Source organism: Manis pentadactyla, chromosome 13 (assembly GCF_030020395.1).
Source record: "Manis pentadactyla isolate mManPen7 chromosome 13, mManPen7.hap1, whole genome shotgun sequence".
In the NCBI taxonomy this organism is placed as follows: Eukaryota; Metazoa; Chordata; class Mammalia; order Pholidota; family Manidae; genus Manis; species Manis pentadactyla.
In genome coordinates, this window is record NC_080031.1 from 95,405,205 (window position 1) to 95,420,744 (window position 15,540).

At 45.6% G+C, this 15,540-nt stretch overlaps 1 long non-coding RNA gene across 1 annotated transcript in view; it reads right to left on the reverse strand.

The window, feature by feature from the left end:
• LOC118923588 (uncharacterized) overlaps positions 1-14,911 on the reverse strand; it is a 28,754-nt gene extending 13,843 nt beyond the window's left edge. Inside the window, exons 1-2 of the long non-coding RNA XR_005029245.2 lie at positions 14,506-14,911; positions 12,080-12,200 (exon numbers count right to left, since the gene is read on the reverse strand). This is a non-coding gene — a long non-coding RNA (uncharacterized LOC118923588). The remainder of the gene's footprint in view (positions 1-12,079; positions 12,201-14,505) is intronic.
• Between the last annotated feature and the right edge of the window lie 629 nt (positions 14,912-15,540).

Sequence of the window (15,540 nt, forward strand, 5' to 3'; positions counted from 1 at the left end):
GAGGCACTGAACAACACATTAGAACAGATGGACCTAACAGACATCTACAGAACATTGCACCCAAAAGGAGCAGGATACACATTCTTCTCAAGTGCACATGGAACATTTTCAAGAATAGATCATATACTAGGCCACAAAAAGAGCCTCAGTACATTCAGAAAGACTGAAATTGTACCAACTAGCCTCTCAGACCACAAAGGTATGAAACTAGAAATAAATAACACAAAAAAACCCAAAAAGCCCACAAACACATGGAGGCTTAATAAATAGTCAATGGATCAGTGGCCAAATAAAAACAGAGATCAAGCAATATATGGAAACAAATGAAAACAATAACTCAACAATGCAAAATCTGTGGGGTGCAGCAAAGGCTGTGCTACAAGGGAAGTATATAGCAATACAGACTTACCTCAGGAAAGAAGAAAAATCCCAAATGAGCAGTCTAAATTCACAATTAATGAAACTAGAAAAAGAAGAACAAAGGAGACCCAAAGTTAGTAGAAGAAGGGGCATAATAAAAATCAGAGCAAAAAATAAATAAAATCAAGAAGAATAAAACAATACAAAGAATCAATGATACCAGGAGCTAGTTCTTCAAGAAAATAAACAAAATTGATAAACCCCTGACCAGATTTATCAAGAAAAAAAGAGAGTCTACACATATAAACAGAATCAAAAATGAGAAATAAAAAATCACTACAGACATGACAGAAATACAAAGAATTATTAGGGAGCACTATGAAAAATGACATGCCAACAAATTGGATAACCTAGAAGAAATGGACAACTTTCTAGAAAAATATAATCTTCTAAGACTGACCCAGGATGAAACAGAAAATCTAAACAGACCAATTAACCAGCAAAAAAAAATTGATTTGGTAATAAAAAAAACTACCAAAGAACAAAACACCTGGACCAGATGGCTTCACTGGTGAATTTTATCAAACATTTAGAGAAGAACTAATACCCATCCTCCTTAAAGTTTTCCAAAAAGTAGAAGAGCAGGGAATACTTCCAAACTCATTCTATGAGGCCAGCATCACTCTAATGCCAAAACCAGGCAAAGACACCACAAAAAATAAAATTACACACCACTATCCCTGATGAACATAAATGCAAAATACTCAACAAAATATTAGTAAATCAAATTCAAAAATACATTAAAAATATCATCCATCATGATCAAGTAGTATTTATTCCAGGGATGCAAGGATGGTACAATATTTGAAAATCCATCAATATCATCCACCACATCAACAAAAAGAAGTAGAAAAATCACATGATCATCTCCATATATGTTAAAAAAGTCTTTGACAAACTTCTACATCCATTCTTGATAAAAACTCTCAACAAAATGGGTATAGAGGGCAAGTACCGCAACATAATAAAGGCCATATATGACAAACCCACAGCCAACATCATACTTAACAGTGAAAAGCTGAAAGCTTTTCCTCTAAGAGCAGAAACAAGACAAAGATGCCCACTCTCCCCATGTTTATTCAACGTGGTACTGGAGGTCCTAGCCATGGCAATCAGACAACACAAAGGAACAAAAGGCATCCAGATTGGTAAGGAAGAATTTAAAACTGTCACTGTTTGCAGATGACATGATATTGTACATAAAAAACCCTAAAAAATCCACCCCAAAACTACTAGAATAACTGAATTCAGAAAAGTTGCAGGATACAAAATTAATACACAGAAATCTGTTGCATTCCTATACACAAACGATGAACTAGCAGAAAGAGAAATCAGGAAAACAATTCCATTCACAATTGCATCTAAAAGAATAAAATACCTAGGAATCAACCTAACCAAGAAGGTGAAAGACCTAATACCCTGAAAAATATAAGGCCCTCATGAGAGAATTAAAGAAGACACCAAAAAATGGAAATACATCCCATGCCCATGGATAGGAAGCTGCCTAAAGTAATCTACAGATTGAATACAATCCCTATCAAAATAACAATAGCATTCTTCAATGGACTAGAACAAATAGTTCTAAAATTCATATGGAACCACAAAAACCCCCAAATAGCCAAAGCAATCCTAAGAAGGAAGAATAAAGCGGGTGGGATTATGGTCCCCGACTTCAAGCTCTACTACAAAGCCACAGTAATCAAAACAATTTGGTACTGGCACAAGAACAGAGCCATAGATCAATGGAACAGAATAGAGAGCCCAGATATAAACCCAAGCAAATATGGTCAATTAATATACAATAAAGGAGCCATGGGTATACAATGGGGAAATGACAGCCTCTTCAACAGCTAGTGTTGGCAAAACTGGACAGCTACATGTGAGAGAATGAAACTGGATTATTGTCTAACCCCATACACAAAAGTAAACTCGAAGTGGATCAAAGACCTGAATGTAAGTCATCAAACCATAAAACTCTTAGAAGGAAACATAGGCAAAAATCTCTTGAATATAAACATGAGCAACTTTCTCCTGAACACATCTCCTCAGGCAAAGGAAACAAAATAACTCACATGCCTCAACACCCAAAAAGCAAATAACCAGATTTTAAAAAAGGGAGGAGGATATGAACAGACACTTCTCCAAAGAAGAAATTCAGATGGCCAACAGGCATATGAAAAGATGCTCCACATTGGCAATTATCAGGGAAATGCAAATTAAAACCACAATGAGATATCACCTCACACCAGTTAGGATGGCCAACATTGAAAAGACAGGAATCACAAATGCTGGTGAGAATGAGGAGAAAGGGGAACCCTCTTACACTGTTGGTGGGAATGCAAATTAGTTCAACCTTTGTGGAAAGCAATATGGAGGCTCCTCAAAAAACTAAAAATAGAAATACCATTAGACCCAGTCATTCCACTCCTAGGGATTTATCCAAAGAAAACAATATCCCAGATTCAAAAAGATATAAGCACCCCTATGTTTATCACAGCTCTATTTACAAGAGCCAAGATATGGAAGCAACTAAGTGTCTATAAGTAAACAAATGGATAAAGAAGATGTAGTACATATACACAATGGAATATTATTCAGCCATAAGAAGAAAATAGATCCTACCATTTGCAACAACATGGATGGAGCTAGAGGGTATTATGCTCAGTGAAATAAGTCAGGCAGAGAAAGACAAGCACCAAATGATTTCCCTCATTTGTGAAGTATAACAACAAAGCAAAATTGAAGGAACTAAACAGCTGCCGACTCACAGACTCCAAGAAGGGACTAGCAGTTACCAAAGGGGAGGGGTGGGGGATGTCAGTGGGGTGGAAGGAAGAAGGGGATTGTGGGGTATCATGATTGGTACACATGGTGTGTGTGGGGTCACAGGGAAGGCAGCGTAGCTCAGAGAAGACTAGTGACTCTGTGGCATCTTGCTACACTGATGGACAGTGACTGCGGTGGGATGGAGGGGGGACTCGATAATATGGGTGAATGTAATAACCACAGTGTTGCTCGTGTGAAACCTTCATAAGATTGTATATCAATGATACCTTAATAAAATAAAAAAAAGAAATGACTGTAGTAGTAGGGTTTAGGGCAGAAATACTTAATCCTGGTATTATAACAGGTCAAAAGACATGGTGAAAATCTTATAACAAGGTTTATCTAATCTTCCTCCTTCTTAAGTTAAATGTGTTCGGCATAGGAGAATGGGTCACAAAATCCTCTTCTCTCAGGGGTTCGCAGCCCAGATCTGCAGGGATTCTCTCTGCCATGGGGGGAGCTGACTAAAGATTACTGGGAGGTGGAGGCACACAGGAAGATAACATCATATTTGGAGCCAAGAAGCAAACTGAAGCCAGGTGAGTTTGTCACAAAGCAGGGCCAGGAGGGGACAGGACTGGGAGGACAGGACCCAGAGGGACCCCAAGAAATCCTCTTTTCTGGTAGATGCCTGACCTACTAATTACCTAAAAAAATCCAGAGCAGGTGCTTGCTCCACCAATTAATTATTCAGAAAAGCCCAAAGCAGTGGGAAATGAGGGTAAAATGTTGGTGGAAGGGGCTGTTTTGGAGGATCACAGCACACTTCCTGTGCCCATTTCTCACTACCCCAGTCTCTGAGCATGTCTGCCATTTCATCAGGCGAAAAGGGGACTTTCTGACTCCAGTCTTCCCCCAGATCACAGCCCAGGCCTCCAATGTGTAGTCCCAGGGGGACAGGGAGAGGCAGGAGGGTCACAGGCAGGCGACAGTGGCTGTGCCTCTCTGGCCAGCCACGGCCCATGAGAACGGAGTTGCTCAAGGGACAGCGGGGCTCTACAGTGGGAGCAAGAGCCCCACCTCCAGAGGGCTCTCGGAGGCCCAGCCACCTCCCCGTCCCAGGCTCCTATCTTACCAGCTGGCCTTTGTGATTCTTCTGCTAATGCACCCCCAAGGTGTTGGGCTCACACATCGTACCTCCATAATAGTGGCCTTCTTCGTCCTTACCTCTGGGACACCTCCCTGCACAGCCACAGGGCTGACGCAGAGACCCACCTTGCCTCCACTTGCACACATAACCATGAATCTCTCTCTCTCGGCCAAGGTCTGAGGCCTCTCCCTACCCACAGAGTAGCCCCCTCCACCCAGGATCCCAACGGACCCCTTGTTACTTTCACTGCAGTAAATATTATGGGTCTCTTTGCCCTCCCTGTGGCCCCAGTTCCCCATTTACCAAGGCCCTCCCATCCTTCACTAACCTATGTGCACCCCACCTCTACATGGACCTTCTCCCCACCCAGCTTCCCCAGCCCTCAGGGATCCCCCTCCCCTCCGCTTGGAACTCCTACCTGCTATCATGCTGCCCCCAAGGCCCTCAGCCAAAGGCTCTCTCTCTCCTGGACTCCAAAGAGTCCCCAGGAAGCAGGACCCAGGTCCCTGCTTCTCACTAAGCCTCCTACAAGCCCTTCAGGCTAAGAACAAGACACTCTAGAAGAATTCCATCTCACAGAAGGCAATGCACTTTCATCAAAGTCTATACCTGGTGTATTTCAAAACTATTTGTCATTCTAGTAGCCTAGTTATCAACTTCCCATCTTGTAAATATATTCCTCCAGGAGTAAGAACTGTTTCTTTTGTTATCTAAGGAAATTGTGAAATTCTAGTGTTCAATGGAACAGTTGTCAAATCTGGCTTTGGAGTGCCCTGTATAGTGGAAATTAAATGTTTTCTTCGTCTAGCCATATTGAACAGCCGAGATTGCCATGGCCAGTCATTAGAGAGACAGATGCCTCCCCATTCTGTGGCGTGGCTGCAGCAAGAGGCACAGACTCCGGTGGCAGATGGAAGGGGAGGGAGCGAGGATAATCATAAACAAACCGGAATTATTGACTGTCTGAGAGGTGTCGGGCAAAATAAACTATACCTAGAATAAACAGTCCTTTTACAAAATGCTTTTGGGAGATGGAACAGCGATTTCTTCTTTCTCCACCCAAAGTGAACTGTGAGAAGAACAGAGACCAACTGTTCCCACCGAAAGCTGCAGGAGTCGCTAATGGGTTCTGGAATCTTCATCTCACAAAGGCTGATAGGTCAGTTGCTAATGGAGTCAAACAAAGGAAGACTCACTGGCAAGTCAGCCTCTCTCCACGTCTCTGCTGTTAATGGAGGCTGGGTGTGCGGGGTGGCAAAGGCCGGAACACTGGCATCGTTGTGTGAGTCCCACCCTCCCGGGCACACGCCCCACAGAGCTGGCCGCCTGAGAGGCTAAGCCCAGGAAAAGCCCGTGTTATCCCTAGAGAGGAGGACAGATGGCACACAGGCAGAGGCCCGGGGCTCGCCTCTGCCCTACCTGCTAAAAGGACTCTCAGAGCAGGGTCCTTGGATGTGGGGCCTCATTTTGGGTGGAGGATTAGAAACAGGAGTCTCCAGCTTCACAGAGCAAAGTCGCCCCTTCTGATTAACCCAGCACCAATGTGGGCCCCAGCCAGACCACTGGGAAAGAAGAGGGAGGGCAGCAAGGCCAGGACCCTTAGCTGACCCCACAGGTTTTCCCGGTAATCTACCAGCTACATTCTTCCCCCTAACAGACTTTCTTGCCTGGCATTAGTGGAAAATACCTGAGATGCACAGTTCTGAAAGTCGTGTTCCCTTGCATATGTAATTGTGACCATGTGTCGCCATTCAGAGATTGTGGGGGACAGTGGGGTTTGAAGGTCAGGGCTGCCAGCACAGACACCCCAGAATTCCACATGAAGAAAAGCCACCCCAGTCTGTTACCAGCCAGCCAGCTTTCATACCATCTAATTAGGTCAAGAGTGTAGTTATTTCCATGCTGAGCCCCGTGCTTCCTTTCACTGTGCAAATGTGGGCTTTCAGGGAGAGGGAAAAAAACAGACCTATTTCTCATTCTCATATTATTATGATTCTAGCTATGATGGTCCTTATGGAATAACCCCTTTAAAGGAAAACCGCACCACAATGAACCAGCATTCCTTATATAATCAAGAAAAGTAAGTATGTTATAATAACACAAAGGAAAAAAAACATCTCTGTGGTCTTTTCAGGACCGGATGCACCTCAGTGCATTATCCACAGTGGAGGCCGAGGAGGCAACTGATGTGTGTTCCCAGGCCCACACGCGGAAGAGGCATCCTCTGCTCCCTGCTCAGCACCCCCAAACAGGAGCAGAGTTCTGGAGGCCCCACTCAGCTCCTTCTAACGGGGAAATTAGAACCTGCCAAGAGCCACAAGGACCAGGATGGGCATGGGGCAACTGGCAGTCACTGAGAGCCAGTATTTGACAGTCCCCATCACCGGGGATCCAGGGGTCCCCAGTCCCAGGTGATTCATAATGTCTGGCTCCCCATCAAATGGGCCACCCAATGAACTCAAGGAGATCTGAAGACACTTGTGGGAGCAGCTGAGCTAAGCTGCATGGTGACCACCACCAGAGGTTGGCACAGGGTTTTGGAAACCTGGGTTATAGCCAGCTATGCCACCCAATAACTATTTGACCCTGGGCTTTTCCCTTCTCTTCCCTGCCTTGGTTTCCTCATTTGTAATGTGTGTGTGTATATGTGTGTAATAACAGGGAGGGTCTGTGCCAGATATTCTATGACCAACTCCCCAACCCCACAAATAGCATGAGGCAGTGCCCAGGTGTGTGCTAAACACACAAACAGTGCAATATAGTGAACCCCAGTGGTGTAAACTGTGGGCTTTAGAGTCAGACAAACTAGGTTAAAATCCAGTTATGCCCTGCAACCTCTCTAAGCTGCAGTTTCCATCTCTATCATTTGGGCAGAGGAATGAGAATTGAGTGAGACAATGCCTGTAAAGTGTCAAATGTCAACACACCGACTGCAGAGTGAGCGCTTGGTGACGGGGAATATTCATGTTGCCGAGCCGGGAAGTCGCATCGCTGGCCCTGAAAATCTCCTGACCTCACCTCCTGCTGCCAACAGAGGAGGGGACTTATACCAGCACACAAGTGATTAGAAACAGATGGAAGAATTAGACCTCCAATGCAGTCACCCACTGCTGAACAAGAGAGAGACTGGAACCATTGCAGAGTCTACTTGTAAGTTTGTAGTAAATTGGTGAAGAAATAAATATAAACTTTCAATCTTTCATCCTAGTCATAATGAATTTTATTAGAAGGAATAATCTCCTCAAAAATAGAACTGACAATGGTTAAAATTTCACACTGTACAATTTGTTAGAGAGTATATAAAGAAAGATCAAATTGCCTTGATAAAATTTAAATCTGCAAATATTTGTCAAGGAAAATTGGATTTGATAGAAATAATGGTCACATAAGAAAATTCAGAATGTCAGAAGTTTTAATGGATACAATTTGATAGATGTATTAAATCCTTTTTTTAACAAACAAAAAAAGAATTAAATTCTGTGAAAATAATTTTAGTAAAGTTACAATAAAAACAAAAAGTATTAGAAACAAGTTCACTAGGCAAGATAGGAAACCGATCAAGGCATTAAACTGGCTAAATGAACTCACTTGAGAAAACTCATTACATCTGTATTCATAAACATGGAGTTCTTGGACCATAATCAAAACATCCACGTGAACAGCCTGGTCCACACTCTGGGGACAAAGTGCCCAGTGCCCACTGTTGGGCAGCATCCTGAACCCAGGGGAACTCAGGCACCTGTGTAGAGACAGTCTGGCCGAATCTTCTCTAACTTTCACCATTTAAGACACCACACCTGAGCACCACTTGCTTTTCCAGCCAGCCTGCCCTCCTTTCCCCCACCATCCACTCAAACTAAGTCACTTATCCAGCCTGGTTCCTTTACCACGTCATCCCCGCTTCCCGGCAGGTGTCCCCATGCCCTGCTTCCTACCTCTCCTTCTAGACTCAGGTCCAGCCCCTGCTCATGGCCTCCCATGTAGTCTTCATGCCCCTGTGACCCATACCTCGCCCCTCCTCATGTTCCTTTGGCTGCAGCCACCAGTGGCCTCCGTGTTGCCCAAGCCAGCCAGGCTCTCAGACTGCCTTTTCTGCCCATCACTCCCTCCTCCCGGTAACCACTTCCGCCAAGTTCCCAGGACTCCCTGAGCAATGATGCTCCTTTCAGCCAAAGGCAACATCAAGAAAGGAATGCAGCTGTGAGCCACTATCAACCTACACCCAGGCCTACTGAGGGCCTCAGTCCTAAAGGGGAGGGGGTGCTGGGCAGTGCCCACTATATGCCTCAAACTCAGCAGGCCCCAAACTAAACTCTTCTGGTCTGGACCACACTACTACCAAAAATTTTCCTGACTGTCACTACGTTTGCTGAAGTTTGCAGCGCCTCCTGACCCAGTTAATGTGCCAGCCTCCTTCTTGACCTGCTTGCTTATTCTATTTCATCCTTCACACGGTCACAGTTAGCTTGCTTTTAAAACACAGATCTGATTAAGTCATCCATCCCACGCTGGGAGGCAGAGAGGGAGAGAGGGAGGAAGCCATCAGAAGACCGTGGAATTTCTTGGAACTTGTTCTAAGTCCTTCATGTGTGGTGGTGGCCAAGGGGGACACCCTTCCTCAGGCAGCCAGACCTTGGGTCAGAGCCCCAGGTGGTCCTCCCTGTTCCCCCATAAATACGATTTGGTGCATCCAACACATATAGGTGCGTAGCTGGAAAAGTAGGAATGCTAGCAGAATTCATAAACTACTAAGGTTTTAAGCTCATGCCACCAATGAGAAGCAAAAATACAGCCCATCCCCCATCATGCACTGCGAAGAGCTGATCGGCCCACATTCCTCGAGAGACCACATTATTCCACATGTGCAGCAGGAGGAGGCAAGACGCTCCCAAGAGCAGAACAACACACCCGTGGGAGAAAAGGCCCAGCCCTTCAGCCTGCACACATCTCAGAATGTGATCAAATGGCCACCACCTCGACCACCAGGAGGGTTTTTTTTCATATCTTTTAGGTTTGAAGTCTGTTAACACTTACTAAAACACAAATGCTTAAAAAATTACCACAAACTCAGTGGTTTAAACAATACCAGTTTAGTCTTGCAGAAGTTCTGGAGGTCAGAAAGTGAAAAGAAATTAGTCCTAGAGAGCTAAAACCAAGGCGTCGGCAGGCCTGGTTCATTTTGGAGACTCCAGAGGAGAATCCATTTCCTTCCTGGCCTCTGGAGTCGGCCTGCATTCCTTGGCTAATGGGCCTTTCCTCCGTCTTCAAAGCCAGTGGCGGGACTACGTCTTGCTCTGGCTCTGCCTCTGCCATCCAGTGTCCTTCCTCTCTGACTCCCCCTGCCTCCCTCCTACAAAGGCCCTTGTACCATGTGATGCAGCAATTTTACTTCTGGGTATTTTCCAAAAACAAAAAACAAAAACACTACTCTGAAAAGATATATATAGCCCTATGTTTGTTGTGGCATCATTTACAGTAGCCAAGATATGGAAGCAACCTAAGTGTCCATCAGTAGATGAATGGATAAAGATGATGTTGGGGTGGGGGCTGTATACAATGGACTATTACTCAGCCATAAAAAAAAGAGAATGAAATCTTGCCATGTGACAACATGGATGGAGCTAGAGGTATTATGTTAAGTGAAATAAGCCAGACAAGAGAAAGACAAAAGCCATATGATTTCACTTATATGTGGAATCTAAAAAAATAAAATGAATAAATCAACAAAATCCATTAACAGAATCCTAAATATAGAGAATAAACTAGTGGTTGCCATAGGGGATGGGGATAATGAGGTACAAACGTCCAATTATAAATAAAGAAGTCACAGGTATGAAAGTATAGGATAGAGAATATGGTCAATAGCATTGTAATAACTTTGCATGGTGACAAATGGTAATTAAACTTATCATGGTGAGCATTTCATAATGTATATAATTGTCAAATCACAGTGTTGTACAGCCGAAACTAATATTAAAAAGGAAAAAGGTCCTTTTGATTATATCAGGCTTACCAAGAGAATCCAGGATAATATCCACATCTCAAGATCCTTAACTTCATCCCATCTGCCAAGTCCCCTCTGCTTTGCAATGCAGCCTATTCACAGGCTCCAGGGATTAGACAAGGACAACTTTGGGAAACCATTATTCAGCCTACCACAGTCTCTGAGAAAGACATTTGCTAAAGCCTAAGACAAACCCCGACTCTCTAAACTTTGTGGTGCAGCCTGAGTTGCAGCCTGTGAAAATTTGGCTGTTACCCCCTCCCGCTGTGGGCAAAGTGTACTCCCCTGCCTCGCCAATGTGGGGCCTGGGCATGAGACTTGCTTCACCCCACAGAAGGTCAGCAGAAGTGACCTGAGCAGGGGCCTTAAATATATGTATGTAGTTTAGCTTGGCTCATGTGTCTGGCACTACGCTAGAAGCGCCCACTTGGCTGGGAGCTGCCCTGTGAGCCTGCGCCCCAGGAGGAACACACGGGGAAGAGACCACACCCAGCCTGTGGCCGGACTGCCTCCACCCCCACCCAGCTACGTGCTGCCTAGATGAGCAGAACCACTTCCAGCCTGAAGAGTTCCGGGCCTGAGAGCCGCAGTAACTGCCAAGCACTGAGTTTGGGGAGCGTGTGTAATGAGGCTTTATTGTAGCAACAGCTGACTAACTCACAGCCCAATCTCCCTTGCCTCCCCTTACCATACTGAGAAGGTGCCTTTGGTATACTGGCACCGACAAGTGGAGTAAATATGTTAGTAAGGGTTTTAGGCGCCTGCCACCAACAGAATCTGAATACAAGAGCGAGCCAACCACCTAGGGCCTGGGCCAGGAAGCAGTGATGGCTACCACTACATCGAAGGTCAGATCCCCCTGGCCCACCATCATGCCCATAACACACACACCACGGGAATGAACACACCCCACCTCTTTCCTCAGTGGGCCCTATATTCAGTGCTAAACTGTGATCACAGGTCTCTATTCCGGGACAGGGAGCACTGTCACCAGACTGACACCCTCACACTGTCCCAGATGGCTATAAATACCATTTTTGTTCCTTACACACTCTAATGACCAAGAGCCAGTCCTGGGATAATAGCAACAGCAAGGACCCTGCCCCTGGCCCCACTAAACCCTGATACCCTCATTATCTGCCCCTGCTGGCAATTTGGGCACAGAAATGGCCCTGAACCCAAACCAGCAAAACACAGGCACCTCTCCCGTCAGACCCTCAAGCCCTCTCCTCCCCTGACCCACCCACTGCTTGCACACCCTCTGCACCCCACCCCACTGCTCTGCACCCCTCACATCTGAGTGCACTTCCCTGTCTGAACTGCACGCTCCCTTTTTTCTGCCTGATGGGCCTCTGTTTACTTCGTCAGAATCCAGCTCTCATATCCCAGCCCAATGCGCCCTCCCCAGCCTGGGTCACAGTCCTCACCACTTCACGTGGTGACTGAGTTACAACACCTTCGGGACTGAGACACTTTCCGCAACACTAGGGACCCTGTGAGAAGCATCTGACAGGGTCCAAGAAGAAAGCAACCTTATTTTTTCTCACAATTGTTTCCTTTAATCATCTCTGTGTTCAGTCCATCTTCCCTGCCCCTGGGGGAATCGACGGCAAACCTTACACTTCACAAATATCATTAAACACCTACGAGGTCCCACATTGCACCAGAACATCAAAGATCAAATCAGGCAGCAAAACACACCACCACACAAACCCCCTTCCTGCCCTCACAGTGCTTACCTTCCCGGAGGTGGAGCGGCAATAAGCAGTGAAATGCCCAGCATGCTCGTTCACAGTCAGCAGCTAGGAGGAGCAGGTTATAATCCTAGTCAGGTTGAGAAAGCCATATTTGAGTCCAGACCTGAAGGGAGAAAGGAAGTGGGATGTGCAGGCACCTCAGTTAAGAGCATTTCGGGCAGTTTCAAGGTCTTGGGCTGGGCATATGCCTGGAACACCAGGAAGCCCGGGGCAGGAGTGGGCTGGGAAGATGTGGCAGAGAAGGGTCAGGAGGGGCTGGCTCGTGCGGAACCCCACAGGCCAATGTAGGGCCGGGGCTTCACCCAGAGTGAGAGGGAAGCCTCTGGAGGGATCGGAACAGAGACGGGACCTCATCTGACCCCCAGATTAGCAGGTTCCCTCTGGCCACTGGATTAAGGAAAGATCACAGGGTAATGAAGGGAATTGGTTTTTTGTCACATTTACCAAAAAAAGACGGTGTGATAATAAAAATTTGCACTCATCCAATTTAAAAGGTCCCCTTCCCTGAGCTCTGGCCCACTGGGGGAGAGGGTCTGTCCACGGCTTCTCTGTAGCCCACCTCAGCCTCCCCCTCCCACACCCACGGAACACATCTGGCCTCCAGGAGGGGCTGGAACCGCAGCAGGTAGGTTAGAGGCAGAGAGGGTGGAGTTGTGATCCGTCATCAGTGCTGTCTGGACTCAGCAGATCCTAAACTCCATCTTTCTCCACGGGTATGGAGGCCAAGGGTTACTTTCCTTTTTCTGAAACCCCTTTTTCCACCCCTGGGCAGAAGAGGGTCTGTCACCTGCAGTCCTCTGCCAAGGCCAATGGCTCCTCCTGCTGCCCACCCCCAGCTCCCCCAACTCCCAGCACACGGTCCCTGGAAGTCTACCGTGCACTGAGGATTCAGCTCACCCCTCCCAGACAATGCTGTAGGGTGGGGGCCCACCCCCCAAGATTCCCCCATCTGCTCTTCTTTTGATGGGAGCTCTGTCTGGCTCTTCAAAGTCACAGGAATCATGTGCAGCTCACCCCAGCAAACTCCAGATCTCCAGCCCCATCCCCATGCAGCCCGGGGCTCCTGAGCAAGCCCTGCACAGGTGGCCTACCTGGTGCTGTTCCCGAGAAATAGAATGTGAGCCTTGGGTGCAATTTTACATTTCCTCGTAGCCACATTAAACATGTAAAAGGGAACAGATTAAATTAATTTAAATAATTTATTTAACCCAATATAGCTAAGATACTATAATTTCAATGTGTAATCAATATAAACATTTACTAATGGGATATTTTACATCAGTTTTTCTCATAGAAGTTTGCAGAATCTTGTGTGTATTTTACACCCACAGTGCCTCTCAGTTGGGACTGGCCACGTTCAGGGCTCAAGAGAGGCATGTGGCTGGTGACTGCCCCATTGAACAGCACAGGGCTGACCCCTGGCTTTAGAATGTGAGGTACTTCGCAGCTAAGGTTTCGCTCTCCCCTTCTGGGGTCTTAGCCAAACTCGGAGAAACAGGAAAACACATCTACCATGTTAGGCATGTTTGCTGAGCTGACAGAGCCCAGCGGCCCCACCCTCACAGAGCCTCAGAATGGAAGGGAGGACGGAGGGAGGTGCCCTGAGCCTTCCCTGAGCTGAAGGAGCTGGCAGACCTCTTGGTGTGCAAGGCTGCGGAGACCTTAGGGCTCTCACTGATTCAGGGAAGCATCATTTGCATGATTCTCACATAAATTTGAATGTTGAAGTCAAGAGGTGGTAACTCCATATGTGTACAGTATAAAATAAAGCTAACTAATTTGTAGAGCATAGAGCGGATTTCAGATCCGAGGGTTTGACACATCTGAAAGGCAGTCCGATCTCACTGCCATGGAATGACCTCTGTCAGAGCTAGTAAAGCAACTCTTCAGCTGTAGTATATGCACATCCTCTCACATACAGGTAGGCTGGTTACTCTGACTCACAGAGCTCAGGATAGGTAAAGCCTGGTTTAATTTCCTCCTCTGATTATTAGTAAAAACAATAGCAGCAAGTATTTATGATATGCTTACTCTGTATCAGGCACTTGTATTATCTGATTTCAACCTCAAAATCCACCCACTGAGGCATCACTAGTGTTATCCCCACTTTAAAGACAGGGCTGCTAAGATTTGAAGAATTTCACCCAGGCAGGCTGATAATCAATGTTTAGCTACTGTTAAAGTAGTGTTATCATCAACAATCAAATAGAAATGGGAAACACAAAAATATATACCATATTTGTATATACCACCTATTACTGGACCCTACCACTGAACTTATTTAACCTAATATAGCCAAGATATTATTATTTCAACATGTTATCAATATAAATATTTCCTATTGGGATATTTTATACTCATTCTTTTTCACACGGAGTCTTCAGAAACCATGTGTATTTCACACTCACAGTGCCTCTCAGCAGGGACTGAGCCACGTGCCGGGCTCGGTAGCCCCATGCAGCTGGTAGCTGCCCTACAGAACAGCACAGGGCTGAGCCCTGGCTTTAGGATGTGAGGTACTCGGCAGCTAAGGTTTTGTCCTCCACCTTTGGGGTCTTAGCCACACTCCTCTCCCATGAGGTTGCAGTTAGTGTCAGCTAGGCTACTGGCATCTGAGGGCTTGGCTGGGGCTGGAGGGCCTCCCTCGCCAAGGTGTCATGAAGCTCGAAGTTGATGTCTGTTGAGAGGAGGCTTTGGTTCCTCCCCAGGTGGCTTTCATTTCTTCTCCAGAGAGCTAGGTGAGCTACCTCACAACATGGCAGCTAACTTCCCCTGGAGCAAACCATTTCAGTGAGCCTCTTCCGAACAAGCCTAAGAGCCATGTATTTATCACCTGTGCCACATTCCATTCCTTACGAAAGTATCACTAAGGTGAGCCTGCATTCAAGAGGATGGGACTCAGTATCTACCACATGAGAAAAGAATGACAAAGAATGTGCAGGCATGTTTTAAAACCATCAGACACACTCCAACAGGAAAATGAGCAAAGGATACAAATTAACATACATATGAAAGAATTCACGCTTGCTAATAACCAAAGAATTGCAATTCAAGCAAACAAATGCCAAGAGACAGGCAAAAAATTAAAAAGAATAACAATACTTAGAACTGGTGATAATACAGGAAATAGGTCCTCTTGTACATATACAGTGTGAGTATAAACTGGTACAGCCTTTTCAAAGAAATGTAGTGATTCATATAAACAGCCCTAAACATGTGACTATCCTTGAACTAGCCATTCTACTCCAGGAATTTATCCTAAACACTCATAAAATGCTCAAAGATTAACCACAAAATCATATATTGTAACAATATTTCTAATAGAGAACCTTGTTAATGGCCTTGAAGTCCAACAATAGAGTCCAGTAATATGTGATACATACAAATACAGCACCATGCAAATTATTCAGAAAGTTTTATATACACAAAAACTCATGTACAAT